Source organism: Rhinolophus hipposideros (genome assembly GCF_964194185.1).
Source record: "Rhinolophus hipposideros genome assembly, chromosome: 19".
In the NCBI taxonomy this organism is placed as follows: domain Eukaryota; kingdom Metazoa; phylum Chordata; class Mammalia; order Chiroptera; family Rhinolophidae; genus Rhinolophus; species Rhinolophus hipposideros.
In genome coordinates this window covers 50766553-50783560 of record NC_138065.1, presented here as the reverse complement: position 1 = coordinate 50783560, position 17008 = coordinate 50766553, and the positions used below count along the sequence as shown (strand labels likewise).

General features: G+C 49.4%; 1 long non-coding RNA gene across 1 annotated transcript in view; it reads left to right on the top strand.

Annotated features, from left to right (window-relative positions):
* The window catches only part of LOC308487641, a 144431-nt gene that overhangs the window by 91848 nt on the left and 35575 nt on the right, over positions 1-17008 (top strand). Inside the window, exon 3 of the long non-coding RNA XR_013991735.1 lies at positions 8911-9020. This is a non-coding gene — a long non-coding RNA (uncharacterized lncRNA). The remainder of the gene's footprint in view (positions 1-8910; positions 9021-17008) is intronic.

Below are 17008 nucleotides of genomic sequence, written 5' to 3'. Positions count from 1 at the left end.
ACTCACGGCAAATGTCAGCCTTCCCTGACACACACCCTGCCCAGCCCCCCCACCCCCAGTCTGGGTTAGTCCTCTGTCCTGTGATCCCATGATCTCTATGTATCACCCTGCATTGTGTCATCTGCCTCCCCCACCTGTGAGGGAGACTGTTGAAAACAAAAGCTGTCTTGTTTCCTTTGTACCTCTTGCTGGGGGAGACAGCATGCACACGTGGACGAGTAACTATGGCTTGGTATTCTGTTGGGGCCACGAAGAGAATAAACAGGGTGCTTTGATCGGCATCGGCGGAGGAATCCTGCTTTAGGAAGAGTGGTCAGGGGAGGAACAGGAGAATGAATGAATGAATGAATGAATGAATGAATGAATGAATGAATGAATGAAACTACAAACAGAGTCAAGCTGAGACCAGAATGCAGCCCAGTCACTAGAGGCCCCTCTATTTTAGGAGAGTCTTGGTCACCTCAGAATCCATAGGGCAATAGAGGTGTAGCCTGGTGTTATAGGTAGTGACCGGGCAGATTCATTTCCCAGTGTCCCCTTTCCAGTTGCTTATTTGGGGGATGAGTGAGAAGGGGAGCGTTAAGATTGTGGACAATCTTGTTGGAATAAAACTCAGTCATTCCTGAGACACTAGTATGCTGAAGCCCCAAGGCTGGCCTTGGGGACACCATGAAAAGACTGTGGAGCTCACACTTACACAGGTGTAAATGTTTAATGACACACTAGGAAAAGGGTGATGACAGGGCGTGTCCCGGGGAAGCGGAAGGGAAGGAGAGGCAGGTTATCACAGCGGGAGAAGGAAGAGAGGAGTGGCTGGCAGGGAAAGCTTCTGAGCAGGAGGATTGGAAAATTAGCAGAAGTGGGAAGGAGTGGGGATTTTTCTCTCAGGCAGAGAAGAAAGCCGGAATAAAGGCCAGTGAGGCTGGAAGTGCCAGGGGAGTCTGGAAGTGACCGGTGGTGCAGTCTGGTGGTGGAGGAAGGCGGAAGACGCATCTGCCAAAGGTGCTGACGCCAAACTGGATGTGTGGGGCTCACCCTGTCATGCAGGGTGTCATGCTGGGTCTCTGGTCCCGCTCCCCACATAAGAATGCAGGACATGGTGAGGCCAAAAAGGAACACCCACGGAGCCATAGACAGGGGAGTCATAGCACTATATTCTCACTGGCGGCTGGGTTGGAGACACAGGAAGCAGGAGTCACACGATCGGCAATCGGCCGTCCACTTCTCTGCCAACCACCTCACTTGCTAGCTGCAATCCGCCTCTCTGCAATCTACAATCCTCCATCCGCGCCTGCTAGTGTAGCCACGGCAGCCGTATCAGTGGCTAATGGCTCACTGGTTATAGCTGACGGCCAACTAGTCACAGCTGACGGCCATCTACTACCCGAGCCAGCACCTCTCCACGTGAGGCTGAGAGCCTGGAAACTGCTCTCTGGGACTCTGTCCCCACACACCCTGTGATTCTAGAAGGCAGCTCGCAAAGGATGGAGACACATTCAAATTCAGAACCAACTTCTGGAGAACATGCCCAGTAGAAGTCCCCGCCCAGGATGGTGGGGGCAGGGACAGCAGGGTTCTCTAGCTGAAGGAGGGCAGATCCCTGGGGATCCAAAGACAGGAAGTAAGGAAAGGGAGGTGATTTCTGGCTCATCCAGACCAAGGGAGGAAAGAGCCCTCCTGAATTTCTGCCTGAGGTGCCCAGACAGCATTGTTGGGGGGCTAAGTCCCGGGTAAGGTCTCTTCTGCTCCACCCAGGTGCTGTCCTGTTCCATGGCGTTTATGGAACGGGCCACACCTGACAACAGGTGCAGGGGACAACCCAATGGAGCCCTTTTAGCAGCAATGCCACTTCCCGGGCCTCAGAAGAACCCAGCCCACACCCAGTGGGGATGGCATCTGAGCTCCCCAGGGCAGGGGGAAATTGCCTCTGGTTGTCTGTCCAGTTGTTCTGACACAAAGACGTCTTGTGAGAGGTCCCCAAATGCCAGGCCTGCCGCCTCCCTTGGATGAGAATCAGTGCAGGCATACGGCAGATACCAGGCTGTTTCCTAATAGTGAGAGCCAGCACGCTCTGGCTGCGTGCTGTGTGCCGGAGAGTATGTGCACGGAGTGAAATCGGCTCCATAGACATAAGTGCTGGTGTAGCTTATCAGAGTACATTGCACAAACCAGACCGACGTTGAGCCGCAGTTTTGTGGGCGCAGTGAGTTGGCCTCAGCTGGAAGCCTGCCTTCTGGGCTCTGTGCACAAGGGCCTTCGGGGACAGCCTCTGTCCCTAAAGGCTCTCGGTTCCCCATCTATAAGACACGTTCACTGCTCTCTTTCGAAGTCTGACAAAAGAGGACACACACCGCTCCCGGCAGGTAGAGTGAGCACTTGGGAACCAGGCTGGTGAAGGGTCTGTCCGGCAGTGCACACCTGATTCTCCGTGGCTCCTGAGCCCGCCCACACACAGGTCACCTGGAGGGCAGGGCCAGGTATGCACAGAGCTCTCTGCCCTACCCCACCCTGCCCGGCCTTGGGCCACTTGATCTCCTTCCTCATGGTATTTCCCGTGTCATAAAGCTGCACCTCCTCCCTCACCCACCTCTTGTGGCACTCCGTGTCCTCCCAGCCCAGCCAGGGAGGCCGTCTCTGACCTCCCAGGTGATTCCTGAACGGCCCTCTCTGATCAGAACTCTGCTCCCTGAATCTGGAGCTTAACGCCCTTGTAGTTAAGGGTGTTCTGCCTCTGGCTTCCTGGCCACGTTCCAGCACCACTTGGGAATGGGCTGGGCAGTCCAGGAAGTAGGACAGGTCAGAAACAAGGAAGAGAGGAAGTAAACCAGAGGAAGAAGGAAGAGGAGACAAAAGTAAGAACATAGCAGAGCAGCAAAGAGAAGGGAAGGGAAGGGAAGAGGGAGAGGGACAATGCTCTGGCAGTGGAAAGAGCTAGAAGGATCATAGATGGACAAGAATGTGCAGTGGGGTGGACGGGAAGGGGAGGGAGTGAGCTGGGGGGCCCAGCACAGCATTAGGCTGGGAAGGATGGGGCTGGGGACCAAAAGGAAGAGGCGGGGTGGAAAAGATCACTGCCAGGAAGGGGCACCTGCAGAATCTGCGCTGGTCCTGGGCTGGGGGTTCTCACATTTTAGTGTGAATACAATCACATGGGATGCTTTTAAAATACAGATTCCTAGTCCCCACTCCAGAGCTCTGAGTCCTTAGGTCTGGACGGGGTCTTGGAAGCCTGCTTTTATTTTATTTTGTTGTTGTTTCTAAACAAACAGCTCAGGAGCTTCTGATGAAGATACTGGGAAATGCTATCCTGCCTTGTTAGGAGGGCACCTTGGGCAATCAAATTCTGGGGCACACAAGGAACTCAACTGCGTCGTACCACGGACGCAAATGCCGGGCTCCAGTGAGGGGCTGATTCTGCCCTCTCGGCAGCTGGGGGGCCAGCGGATGCTTCCTGGATGACGGGGTTCCCATCGGGGCTGGAAGGTTGTTAGACCATTTCCAAGGACCCTTTCATCTGGAAGAATCCTTCTGTTCCCCTGAAACTGGATGCCCAGCTTGGTGTAGCTAGCTCGACTCTGCATTCAAAGCCCCAAACCTGGCCCCAGATTCCTTCCTCCTCTAGCCACAGGCGGTAGACAGCAGAAGTGCTCTGCCTGTTTAAAGAGGGATTTTAAGAACTGACATTGTGCTTTACGACCTACTTTAAAGTTGATGCCAACTGTGTTAAACTCTGTGTGTAATATTTTACTCACATCTTGTCACTTGAGTATCTCTAATTCCTTGCAAGGAAGCTTATTTGTGTGTTGAAATACATAGAAAGTACAGAAGTGAGGTCCAGGTGTGGGCAGGCGTGGTTTCTTCTAAGGCCTCTCTCCTTGGCTTGCGGATGACCACCTTCTTGCTGTGTCCTCACCTGGCCTTGCTATTGCAAAGGAATGAAGTGTGTGTGTGTGTGTGTGTGTGTGTCTGTGTGTGTACACATCTATATAATAGGCTATTAGTCAGCCATAAAAAAGAATGAAATCTTGCCATTTGGAGCAACATGGATGGACTTTGAGGGCATTATGCTAAGTGAAAAAAATAAGTTAGACAGACAAATACCAGATGATCTCACTTATATGTGGAATTAAAGAAACGAAGAAACAAAACCAAGCTGATAGACACAGAGAACAGATTGGTGGTTGTCAGAGGCAGGGATGGGGGTGGGTGAGCAAAATGGGTGAAGGTGCTCAGTTGTACAGACTTCCAGTTATAAAATGAACACTGTGTTTCCCCCAAAATAAGACCTAAGCGGAAAATAAACCCTAGCATGATTTTTCAGGAGGATATCCCCTGAACATAAGCCCTAATGCGTCTTTTGGAGCAAAAATGAATATAAGACCCGGTCTGATTTTCAGGGAAACACGGTGGGTCACGGGGACGTCACGTACAGCATGGTGACTGTAATTAACAACACTGTATTGTATATTTGAAAGTTGCTAAGAGAATAGATCTTAAAATCATCGTCACAAGAAAAAAAATGTGTAACGGTTCTTGTCTAGACAAAATAAATTTTCCTTAAACATGTCATGGTGATAAAAGAATGTTTTCTTAAAGACTTTGAAACTATTCTAGATTTGTAAAAAGACAGCTAATGGGATGACTAATTCTTGATTCTATTCTGGAAGGAAAAGAATAAAAAAAGCATTCAACAATATTATGGGGACATCTGAATTTAGTCTGCGTAATAGAAGATATTATGTTTTCAATGTTAGATTTCCTGAATGTGATTTTTTACACCATTGTTATGTAGGATAACGTCCTCGTTCTTAGAAGACATGTGCTAAGATATTAGGGATAATAACAATTGAGTTCTCTGTGGGGAAAAACCTCTCATAAAAGGTCACTGAAAAATATTTGTGTGAACGTGCAAGTGTGTGGAATGAAAGAGATAATGCAAATGCACCAAAATATTAACAAGTGGTAAATCTAGGTGTAGGGTGAGGGGAAATGGGGGTTCATAGTGCTATGCTTTGCAACTCGTCCACAGGTTTGAACTTTAAAAAAAATAATAAAAGTTGGGGAAAATATTAACACGCACAAAGAATAACGGGCATGTACCATGCTCATTATTTGTATCGACACTCCCACATGTGTGTTGGGTTGTCCCTTTCTGCAGGCCAAAGACTCTTACTACCCACTTCAGGTAAGGCACAGTGAGATGAGATAACTTTCCCAGGGCCACAAAGAATTAAATAAGGAAAGTTAAATAAAGTGTCCAATAAGCAGAAACCAGAAAGCCAAAGAGATTCAGACACCCGTCACCAAATTTCCAGAACTTTCCTACTCCCATGAAAATGTAATATCTCCTTCCCTTTGACTGACAGGAAAATTCAAATAAAGGATTCTGTTCCTTTTTATATCACCAAGTAATCTGTTGCGTAGATTAAAAGATAAATTCAGGACGAGAATATACGAAACCAGGAAACTAAATGTGCTAAGGTGGATGGATTTAAGGTGGTATTCTCTGGGGTTATTTTCCTTTGGCTCCTTTGGTGTCTGGCCAGGGGGTAGAGCGAGAAAGGGGATTAGCACTGCTATGAATAACTGCCATCAGCCAGCCACCAGTTTAGGGGACTCGTTGGAGAAGGGCACTTGTCAGATTTCAGGGTCTCTCGCTGCATGTTTTCCTTCCCTTCATTTACCCCCCATGGAAATCCCAGCAGTCCTGCAGCTCTGGGCTCATGGTCAGCTCCGGGCCCTTGGACCCAATATGATACCTGTGGCAAGTCTCACTGTGGCTTAAAAGCATGGGGGACAGTATACTGGGGAAGTGGCCCAGCCAGTCTACCGTGGAGCCAAAGGAGTGCTCTGCCGCTGAATTAAAAAAAAATCCTCTGCTCCTGGCACGGCCTTGAGAAGGCAGGACTGTTGGAGACAAGGTTATTTCCTCCTCCTTCTCTAGGTGAACCAAAGGCAATTCCCACCTCGACTTCCCAGACTCCGGGCTCAGGTTTGAGCTTTTCTGTCTCTGCTGCTTTTAGTCAGAGGCGATCGCTTTCAAGTCCTGTGTTTACAGCTCCTGGTGTATGTGGGTTTTTACGTGTCATGCATTAAATAGTTTTAGAAAATCTGTTACATTTTCTGGTGTGCCTAAAATGGCTTGTTCCGGAAGAGATCACAGAGTCTGGTATATGCTGAGTTTTTGTAACTCGGAGGTCTTGTCAGAAACAAGTTGTGGACTGTAGTGGGTTGCCTGGGGATCTTCCCATGACCCTCCCACCCCCACCCCATGCAAGGAGAAGCACATTGCAGGGAGATAATGGTACAGTAGGTGCTGATAGAGGACCTAGAAAGGTGAATGATAGAGAAATCTCTGACTGGTAAGAAAAGCTCGTGGGGTTTTGTGCAGCCCACATAGAGATGTGCAGTGTGGAGATGGTAATCTCTTCTTGTTTCTGCCTCGGGGAGAAAAGTGAGGCACAAGAATGACAGAAGAAAGGCCTGGTCCACTCACCTCTCCCAGCTGCCACCCTGCAGTCATTCCCCTGGTAGCACCAGAGCTAGAAGCATGTCATAACTACCAACCCGATGGGACTGGAGCCCTAATTGTGTAGCCCAGCTCTGCGTAAGGTTAGCAAGTCAGAGGAAGAGGGAAAAGAAATCAATGACTGCTATTTTCATCATTACATCTTAATTCTAAAAATAATTTCAGTTTCAGCTCCTACAGTGAGCTAGGTAGGTGTGGAGATACAGAAATAAGTACCACACTGTCCCTTCTCTCTCTGTCGAGTGGAATGAGCCTGCTTAGAACTAGGGCCATAAACCAATAGAAAAGGGGAGATGGACAATCCAGGAAAAAGAAAGGGTGATTTATGAGGCAGCGCTCCCGCACGTATGGGAGGAGAGCGGCTCCATACCCAGGGACTAGACTCGGCACACCTCTCCCAGGGACAGGAGGGAAAGAGGAGAGGGAATAACTCTACGGTGTGGTAGGTGGCGAGGGCACCAACACTATACCCTGAGTTTGTGAAAGAACCCATTTGTAGCCATGCTGAATTTTTCACCAGTCGCATCTCGGAAGCTTCCCAAATGGAGGGCTTACACTAAGGAAGAAAGAAAGAGAAATCATTTAGAATCGTTAGATTAAGGATTCGTAAGGAAAGGACTTAATTATAGTTAGTAGTTACCTATTGAAGTAAGTCGTCTTCTCCAGGTACATTCCTAAAGCTGGTGATCAATTCCTCTGAAGTTAACGTTTTTTAATAAAAATTCCACTGTTTTTATATAACAGTATAAGGAAATGAGTTAGTGAACGTCTTTCCAAAATATAAGCCTAGGTGGAAACCCTAGAGAATGAACTAAGGAAATACAAACATCAGGTCAAACGCTTGCTGCCCTGGGATTTACCAATTTGACCGTAATTCAGTACATTGATCTTCTAGGCCTGAGTTGTGCATTGACCCTACAGCCAGTCCTAAGAAGCCCTGCAAACATTATGGGACATCAAAGCTAGAGTTGGCTTTGGCTGGAGTGTGACAATGCCTCTGACTAGCTGGTCACAGATACGATAGCCCTTTGGGCTGCTCGCTGTCATCGGAATTAAGGTCCAGCAGACTCTGGACTGGTCAGTGTTAGAAAATGTCTCTCCTGTGCTTCAGGCTGTAGAGGAAAAGCAAAGAACCTGGAGTCCAGTAGGCAGCGCCTCACCTTGATTTTCTCACCCCTGAGAGCGCGATGTGTCACTCTCGCTAATGGCCATCGTACTTCTCACTGCTTTGACATCTTCTAGCCCCAGAAGTTACCGCTCCACAGTTCAGGAACTTGTGGTCCTTTCCGCGTATCTTAAACGCTCTTTGCTCTTTTTAATTTGTTAACATGTTGACTCCATTGGAACCTTGGGCAGTGTTGACCTGGGATTACTGGGGGGTGTCGTGCTGAGCACCAGACATAGGGCTGAGGTCAGAGAGCACAGGAAACCTGCCTGGAGCCCCATTTGAGTGGTCGCTCTGGGACCCGCCTTCGTTCACAGAGTAAAGCAGAAGCACACGACACAGCATCGGAGCTGGAGTGACAGGGAGAGCCCAGTGCACCCTCTCCTCTGACTACGCTCTGGGAGGAAGGACCCAGAGGAGACAGCGAGCCCAGCCTCTGTCAGCTTCTGGTTGGACCGGGAGGGCAGGCCTTTGCCTTCCATCGGCTTGCTTTCTGTGTCAGTAATTCACAGCTTCTCCACCTTCCTGATGATAAAAGCAATAGGTTCTTGTTAAAAATTTTCAGGCAATTCAGAAAGATATGTTTAAAACAAAGGCTTCCTCTAACCCCACAGGTGGAGTTAATATTCTATGTGTGATAGGTAGTATTCTGAGCATGTACTTTTTAGTGCACAAAGCAGGACTCCTCTGAAAACCCAAGGCTGGACCCCGTAGACCTGCTTCTGTTTGTTCTCGCAGCACAACGAAGGTTTAATACCTGCTTTCAGACTCAGCTTCAATGTTCATTCGTAAAATGACAATCAGATCACGATCGTTACCACCCAACCTTAGTACGAGTTAAGTATTTTTCTTTAAAATCAAATATCCTTTTGGCTATAAAGAATGTTTTCTGTTTCAAGATTAAGGTGCATAATTCTTACTGTGGTTCCCTCATCACGATCACGGATGTCGACATAGACATTATAAAAAGTGCAGCCAAACAATGAGTATTTGTACTTATTTCAAAATACCATTTCAAAGAGTCACCTGAAAACACACAAGCCTGTAGCTCATCAAAGGCACACTGGTAAAGGCCTAGTGTAAAATTTGGGCCGTTGGCAGTCTTTGGATAAATGAAGTAAATTGTGATTTTTTCCCCCCCACTTTGTTGAAGCAAACACTATTGTTTTCCTCTGCTGTCCTCTTTTGTCACCGTGTTTTTGTTGACCCACCACAGGTGGCACTTGTAAATGTGATGTCACACCCAGGAGAAGGAATGGGAAAACCTGCCGGGTGGCAGACCAGCCTCAGCAAGATGGCAGCCTGTCAGCCTCAGAGAAACAAGAGGTAGGCAACCGGTCGTACAGGCCCCGGTTTCCCAAAGGCCAAATACTTCCTCATTCAGACTGCGAGGTTTAACTCCCCATCCACACCTGACTGACTTGTAAGTTTAAGTGGATGTGAACCGGGATAATGAGAGCTCGGTATGGGGATGAGTGTTAGATGAGCCCATGAGTCAAAGCCTTGCAACGGCAGCTGGATGTGGTAAGAGCCAGCCGACGCTGGTTATGCTGAGGAGCTCATCTCCCTCACCGTGTTTTCACTGAATGTCATATACACCCAGTGCTATGGGGACCACAGAGAGAAAGTTCTGGCCATTTATTGAGCATTGTCAAATATTAGGCAAAATGCTCTGTATTATTTAATCCTGACAACTCACAGCTGTGCAAAGAGGGCCAGGACAGCATGGGGAGGGATGGGCAGGCTGCTTGTTACGGCCTCCCGTGGAGAGAAATCCTGAGCAAAGATTTAGGGGCACTGCAGACAGAGCGAGAGGCTAGAGGAAGGCCCTCGGATAGGAGTGTGCCTGGAGCAGTGGAGGGACGGAAGGGTCGCCAGGGGGCAAAGGCGAGATGGACGCAACCCCAAGAGGGAACGCGTCAAACTGACGTGGCCCGTTGGACGTATCAGGGATGTTGGCTTTTGCTCTCAGTGAAGACTGTGGCCAGGTTTTGAGCAAAGGAATATCCACTTACTGAGCTGCCCCCTCACCCCCGCTCCTGAGGGAGATGGGGGTTTGCAAGCAAGAGAGAGAATCTTGCATCTCCATGTGAGAACCTTGAAGTTCAAGGATGAGTGCAGGGCTCCCAGGGTGACCTTCGTAACAGGCAAACCTGACCAAGGAGCTCTCCTGCTTACGAGCCTCAGAGCTTCCTACTGCCCACATGCTACGTCCATACTCCTTTATAGGAAAACACAGTGTCTCACGGTCGAGCCCTGGCCTGTGTCTGCTGCTCCGTCTTCTCCATTCGATCCCTGTGCCCTCTGCCTGCAGTGTCCTCTCGAAACACTGAGCTCCTCCCATGCTCCTGGCCCAGACCTGATAACTTCCATGAGACCACCGCTCCCCTCCACTCCTCCCTGGGTCTCTTTTAAGGCGGAACGCCCCTCTTCCTCCCCTGCAGTCTCAGAGCCCCCTGGACATAGCTCCAGAGCCCCAAGGGCTGAGAGCAGGGTCTGTGGTGGGACGACCACGGGCTTTAGAACTAGACTAACTGGGGTGAAAAGCCAGGAACCTGCTGCCACGTGTACATGGCACACAGGTGACTTAATTTCTCTAAGCTCAGTGTTTTACAAAGGTATTACATTGGTGCAAAAGTAATGACGGTTTTTGCAATTATGTTTAGCCTTTCAAACCGCAGTTACTTTTGCACCAACCAAATAATAGCACCTCTTTTATGGGATTGGTGTCAAGATTAAACGAGATAATCTAAGTAAATCGCCCAATATGGGACCAGCACACACTAGGTCTCGAAAATGTACTATCTACCCCTGAGCCTTCGACTTTTCCAGGACAGAAAATGAAGTGACATTTTTAATGTTCCTTCAGTATCGTCGTCTGGTCTGTGGCAAATGCAAAGGGTAGACATTAACCTAGACAGACCGTGTCCTGAGAAGCAGTTGTGTGCGTGCCCACGGTGGGAGTGTGACACGACCCTGAGGTGGCCTGTCATGTGTAAATCCCCTCAGGGCCCGTGTCACACCGTTGCTTCCGTCAGCAGCAGCAGGGAGCTCTTACTGTTTGTCTCCAGGGGACAATCATCAGTCCCCCCATAAATATTCTTCTCATTGCTCTTTGGAACAGCTGTCACCGCATGCCACCCCTCACTTCCTTCTCGGCTGTTCCCCGCCCCTCAATCTTGCCTGTTCTGTCTTCTTCCACCATCGCACTCCACATACCATCTGTCTCCTTCTCGCCTGCCCTCAGCTCAGGGGTTCTGAGCCGTGGACAGGCCTCACCGGGCCTGCCCCCAGCAGCCCTGCTTCTCTGAAGCGTATGAAATGCTATCCCCAAGGAGAGGTGTGCCACAGAGCCTGCAGGTAAATCCACTTTGCTGGTTACCTACAGCCAGCTAAGCATGCGTCGAGCAGGTAGTGGTTCTTTAAACACAATGTGATCGTGTTTCATCCCTGAGTATTGAGAAGCTTTCAGGGCAGATACAGCAAAAAGCAGTCCCCTCCCCCCCTTTTTCCAACCTCCTCCAGTATCAGACAAGGCAGCGGGTGGAGGTCCGCAACTTCCTAGCGGCATCGTTCCCTGTGTTTCTCAAGCTTTCTAAACTTTAGTTTCTTCATTTGTAAGACTAAGCCAACAATACCTATCACGCAGTTGTTAGTTGGTAATGTGTGTTCGCTAAAGGTTTAGTGTTCTAACAGCAGTCATTGTTTTGTGGGTCAGGAGTCTGAGCGCGGCAAAGCCGGCTCCTCTGACTTGGGCTCTCTCATGAGGTCACAGTCTGTTGGGGGCTTCCTCGGTCACATGTCTGCCGCCTGGGCTGGGGGGTTGAACGGCGGCGGTGGGAGCAGCTGGCTCCCTGTGCTCCATGCCCAGGGGCTTTCTCCGGCACAGCTCCTTGGGGATCCCCTTGAATGGCCTGTCCCCGAAGTCTCCCACCCTTGCTGCCACTGCCTTCTCTTCCTTAGAAGCAAGTCCCCACGGCCGGTCCATCATCAGGGAGAGAGGAACAAGGCTCCTCTTGAAGGAGTGTCAGAACTCTGTGGAGGAACTCCGGAAGCACTGCAGTGGTTGAAGGGCCTGGTCTTCACTCAGCGGTGACAATTGTTTGCTTTTCATTAATCTGATGACTTAAAAACAGAATATCTCTGTCCCCTACCATTCTTATCTTCATGCCCCACACACATACCCGTCCCGTAAGGTGGTAAAGAACTCATCCATTTAGGCAAGGCATAAAAAGAATGAAAAGGAGAAGCAAAATGTGAGTAGTTGACCTTTATTGGTCACTTGCTACCTGCCAAGCCCCATGTTAAATGCATATACCATTTTAACCCTCAAGAAGGTTCTATCATTACCCTCTTTTACAGAGGACAGCTCTCAAGTCTGCAAATGTGGAATGAATTGTCCAGGCTTACACAGCTAACAAAGGCACAGCAGAAGCGGAACCCACCTGGGTGGGTCCTGGGGCTGTGTGCGCAGCCCCCCAAGATCATCTCACTGCATGGTCAGCAGAGAACCTTTGAATTAATTTTTCCCTCCATTGCTTACTGTGATCGAGAGGTAGGATACCTGAGGGAGGAGATGAAACAGAACCCAGGAATTCAAGAAGTCCTCAAACTCAGAAAGAGAACGGCCAGGTCATCATTGCTGATGGAGTGAGAAGAGAGAGAGTGGAGGCCGCACGCAGACAGCCAGGTAGCAGGGGGCTGGCACAGAGGGCTGCACTGTCTTAACAAGACTACCAGCCACCACCGCTGGGCCAGCTCAGCTGTCTCAAGTTGGACAGTTCATCACTACCCCCAAACCTCCTTTCCCCAGAAACAATCCAGGGGCTTCCCACAACCTTTCCTGCAGGGTGTGGAAAGCACCCCTGAAAATTCACTGGGTAATTGAACAAGAAGAGATAGTGAAACAGGGACCCAGGACAGTCTTGTCATCAGGTTCCGTCCTGGCTGTGCTGTGGGTGGGGTGCCAAGGGGACGGAGCCCAGCGCTGTCCTGGGCCCACAGGAGCACTGGCTGTCCTGGGCCCTGGATGCAGGCCAGCAGCTCCCACACATGTGGGTACAAGCCGTGTGCTTCCAGGTGGCTCCTGAGAACTGGAGCAGCACCTGTGGCTGGGCCGCACCCAGCAGCTCCTTCCGCCACCTCCGGAAACCTGCCCCTGGGTTTCCAGCTTCATTGGCCCCTCTCGGCTCCTGTCGTCTCAGCTCTTTCCTGAGTCCAGATGCGCTCAGGGCGCTTTCCTCTCTCCTCCTGGAGCGTGGCCTTCAGAGTATTCCTAATTCAAACTCTCCAATGTGGATCCTTACAAAGGAGTCAGAAATACGGACTCCAGTGTCAGAAATACATACGAAGCACATACTATTCCCCAGACACTGAGCGGGTCACTGAGGAGCCGGCAGGGAGCAGGACAGCAGGGTCCCTGGCTTCCCTGAGCTGCTATTCTAGGGGATTCCGTGAAAGAGTTTAGAAAGGAGCCTCTCTGGGAGGGGGACAGGAAGAAGCTACCCAAGGTATTGTCAGTAATTTATCCTTTCACACCTGATTGAAACCTCTGCCTGTGGGAGTGAGACTCTGTCCCGTGTTGAGCAATGGCCTACGGCAAGTCACTCGGGCTCTCAGCTGTGATGACTCTTCCTTTCATGAGTCACCCATGCAACCTGGGAGTTCACCTACACACGGGATCTAAGGCAGGAATGTGGTCTGTGCAGGGCTTCTGTCACCACCACCTGCCTGCAGTTTCCAGCCTGAGGATTCAGGGGAAGAGAAAGTTGCTCCATCACCCAAGGTGTTTCCTCTTGCTCTGATCCCTTTCATGTTTGCAACAGTTGTCCCATGGGCCTTTGCGTGTTCTGTCCACACACGCCTTCTGGAAGCAGGTGCTTGGCCTGCTGGGGTCACATGGAACACGTGGCCAGGGGGTCAGGGCACAATTGCTTTATGCTGAAAATGTGCAGAGTAGGGAGAGTTGAAAAACTTCACTGGAAAGTATGTAAAATATTAGTTATACGTGAAGAAAAACGTTAGGAAATCGAATGAAAATGTCACATGAATTTTTTTATTTTTTTTAATTAAATTTATTGGGGTGACAATTGTTAGTAAATTTACATAGATTTCAGGTATACAATTCTGTATTAAAGTAGAAGACACAGGAAGTGAAATAAGCTTCAGCTCCTTGGCTGGCAGCCTCAGGCTCTGTGCCCCAGGCCTCCAGGGGGTTTCCTTTCCCTTTCCTCCACCCCGCTCTGTGCACTGGTTTGAAAACCTCTGGTAAGGGACCGCCCCTCTGAGGTGCCTTTGCTTTGTGATAACTTCTCCCTGGTGCTCTCCGAGCAGGAAGGGAATGTGGGCACCGACGAGGAGCTTTGTCTGGCTGTTCGCAGGCATCTGTAAGGGCAAACCCAGCCAGGGACCAGTTCTTCTCTCTCGCAATAAGAGCTTCCAAAGCAGAGATGTTCCAAGGTGACTTAAATGAGCAGCTCAGAAATGCCATCAAAGACCCAATTTCTTTCCGTCTTCTCCCTCTGCCATCCTCAGCTTGTAGGTGTTTGCTCTCTTGGTGTCCAGGTAGCTGCTTCCCTTCCAAGCCTTGTATACTCACACAGGGACATGGGGAGGCAGGAAAGAGGGCGCCTTCCTACCCTGCATCCCTTTTAAGGAACAGGACGCTCTCCCAGTAGTGGCCCACCCTCGCAGATGCCCCTTGTATCACGCGGGATAGAACTAAAGCACAGAATTATAGGCCAAAGGGTGGACTGGATTAAATGAAGCAGATTCTCCCACCTCCAGGGGCCAGCGAGGGAGAGACCTGTCTTCCCCTGAAGCGTATGGTCCCCAATACTTGAACCAAATCAGGGTTCAGTCAGCAGGGAGGAGTCCAGCCAATGGATGTCAGAGGCATGCGCCCTCTGGAGCTTCCATCGCCCTCATCTGCCCTGTGAGAAGAGTGGGGTGAAAGAGCTTCATTACCTTTTGTTTATAATCATGTCATTATGCAACGTTTCATCAGGCCAGTCCATCAGACTGCTTTCCAAACTTGAAAATCGGTTTTGTAACTTGGAAGGAGTGAAGCCAAGACCGGTTGAATCCTGGACCTTTCCCACTGAGCAGGTTGTGGATGTGTCTGCCTACTGGTGTGTATGACACACACTATACCCGAGTCATGGGAAGGGCAGTCAGAAGCGCAGTATGTGAAAGTTGGGTCTTACTGGCTGTCTACTCTGCTGGATGTCATGCCTCTTATTACACAGATAAGCAAAGGGAAGAGCAGATAGGGAAAGGGCTCACCCGCGGTCAGGTAGCGGAGAGATGGGAGCCTGCTATGTCATTCACAGATGATTGTTTTCACAAAGCCCCTTAGCTCCAGCTCTCAGGCCCACCTGACCAAAGAGCCTTCTCACAGTTCAGTGAATACCTGCAAATAACAAAGAGTTCCACAGACATCGCAGCCCACAAGAGGGGGCGATGGGGATAAGGAAATCGGAGGTGGCCTTCCTGAAGCGTAAACATTCCTCAAAACCTACAGAAAGTGGGGGTATCTAGTCTTGGAGTTGAACAAAACTGGAGCCAGTTGATCTTCTGTAGCTTATATGGCTGAGTTACGGGACACTAGAGGAAGAAAAGACGTGAAAAGAACATTTAGTGATCCAGTTAAAAATAAATACAATGCTAGTATAACAGATGAATATGGGTTTAAACTGTAGAAAGAGAAAAGGCCTCTCTGTTCCTGGTTCTCACTCTCCATCGATCCAAATGGAGATATCCAGGCCGCCTGAATATCTGACAGGCTCCGAGAACGTCCTTTTGGAGGTCCTATCCTTCATCGGATCAAGCTTATTAAGACGCACCCTTACCATTGATATACAACACTGTAAGCGTTGATCTGTGTTGCACTTGACTAGTTGACAGACGCAGTTTTTAGACATTCGCTTCAGGAGTCATTTCCTCTTTTCAATATTGTTGTTGGCTTTCGATGTTTTGAGTTTACATTTTCCCAGGTCTCACATATTTTAATAGACCCTGGAACAGCACTAAGCCGTAGGTCCTATACCTATGGCATCACGTGGGGAAAGAGAGAAAACGTGGATCTGTAGACCCTGTAGACTCCCTCCTACATGGAGGGAGCCCCAGAAGCTGAGTGGAGGGAAGCAACCTTAGTTAACAGGGCTAGCTCACGGGACTAGTTCCCCTCCGTGTAGCACATGTACCTTACCCAGCTCTTTCACGTACAGATGGCCTCCGACTTACAATGATTCGACTGAATGATGTTTTGACTTTACTACGGTGCAAAAGCTGTAACCTTCAGTTGAAATGGTACTTTAATTTTGAAGTTTGATCCTGTCCCGGGCTGCTGATATGCGGTAGGATATTCTCTGGTGCCTCTGGCAGTGGGCTGAGCCACAGCTCGAGCCGGGCATGAAGTCACAGTTGACACGCTCCAATGTAGCGTGCTGCCAGTGCTTCTCGGACATTGTGATTTGTGTATTTGTATCCCAGCATTCTACAAAACACCCATCTGTGACTCCTGCCTCTGGTGGGATGGGGAGGAAGGCAATTATTCTTGACATGAAACTCAAGATAATTGCCCAACTGCTAGGCTAATGTAAGTGTTCTGAGCGTGTTGAAAGTAGGCTAGGCTAAGCTGTGACGGTTAGTAGGTTAGGCCTATGAAATGAATTTTTGACTTACATGTTCCACTTACGATGGGTTTACCAAGACTCACCCACCATACGTCAAGGAGCATGGGTATGTCATTTCATTTGATTCTCTGCAACAGCCTAGTATAGACACTAAATCCATTTTATTGATAAGGAAACTTTGGTTCAAAGAGGTGAACTTGTTTAGCATCACACAACTAGTAAGTGAAAGAACCCAGATTCAAAGGTCTTACTACTCCAGTCACCATGCACCGTGGCTCACGAGTTCAACTCCTTGTTGACAACCATCCGCTGAGTTTTCTATTTCTTGACCGGTTGACCCTTCTTCTGGAAGCAAGGGGCTCTAGCTCGTCCTGGTGGAGTGCCACTTTGTCTAATAAAATAGGGCCCATCAGAAATATCCCAGCCGTCCTGTTCGAGGCTACTGAGGGATCAGCCACGGCTTTACTTAGAGGAAAGTCCAGTGGTGTGATCCAGAATGTGGCTGTTCCACAAAGTCTTCCCTGGGGTCAACCAAGCACAACCCATTTTCTTCTCTTTCTCTTTGGTCTGATTTTCACTCGAGTGAGCACTGACATGTTGGCATTGTACATGCTGGAGGAATCTGGAAGTAAGGTCTGAGCCCTGTGGACGAGGCCGCCCTAAAGTGGGAAGTCTAGG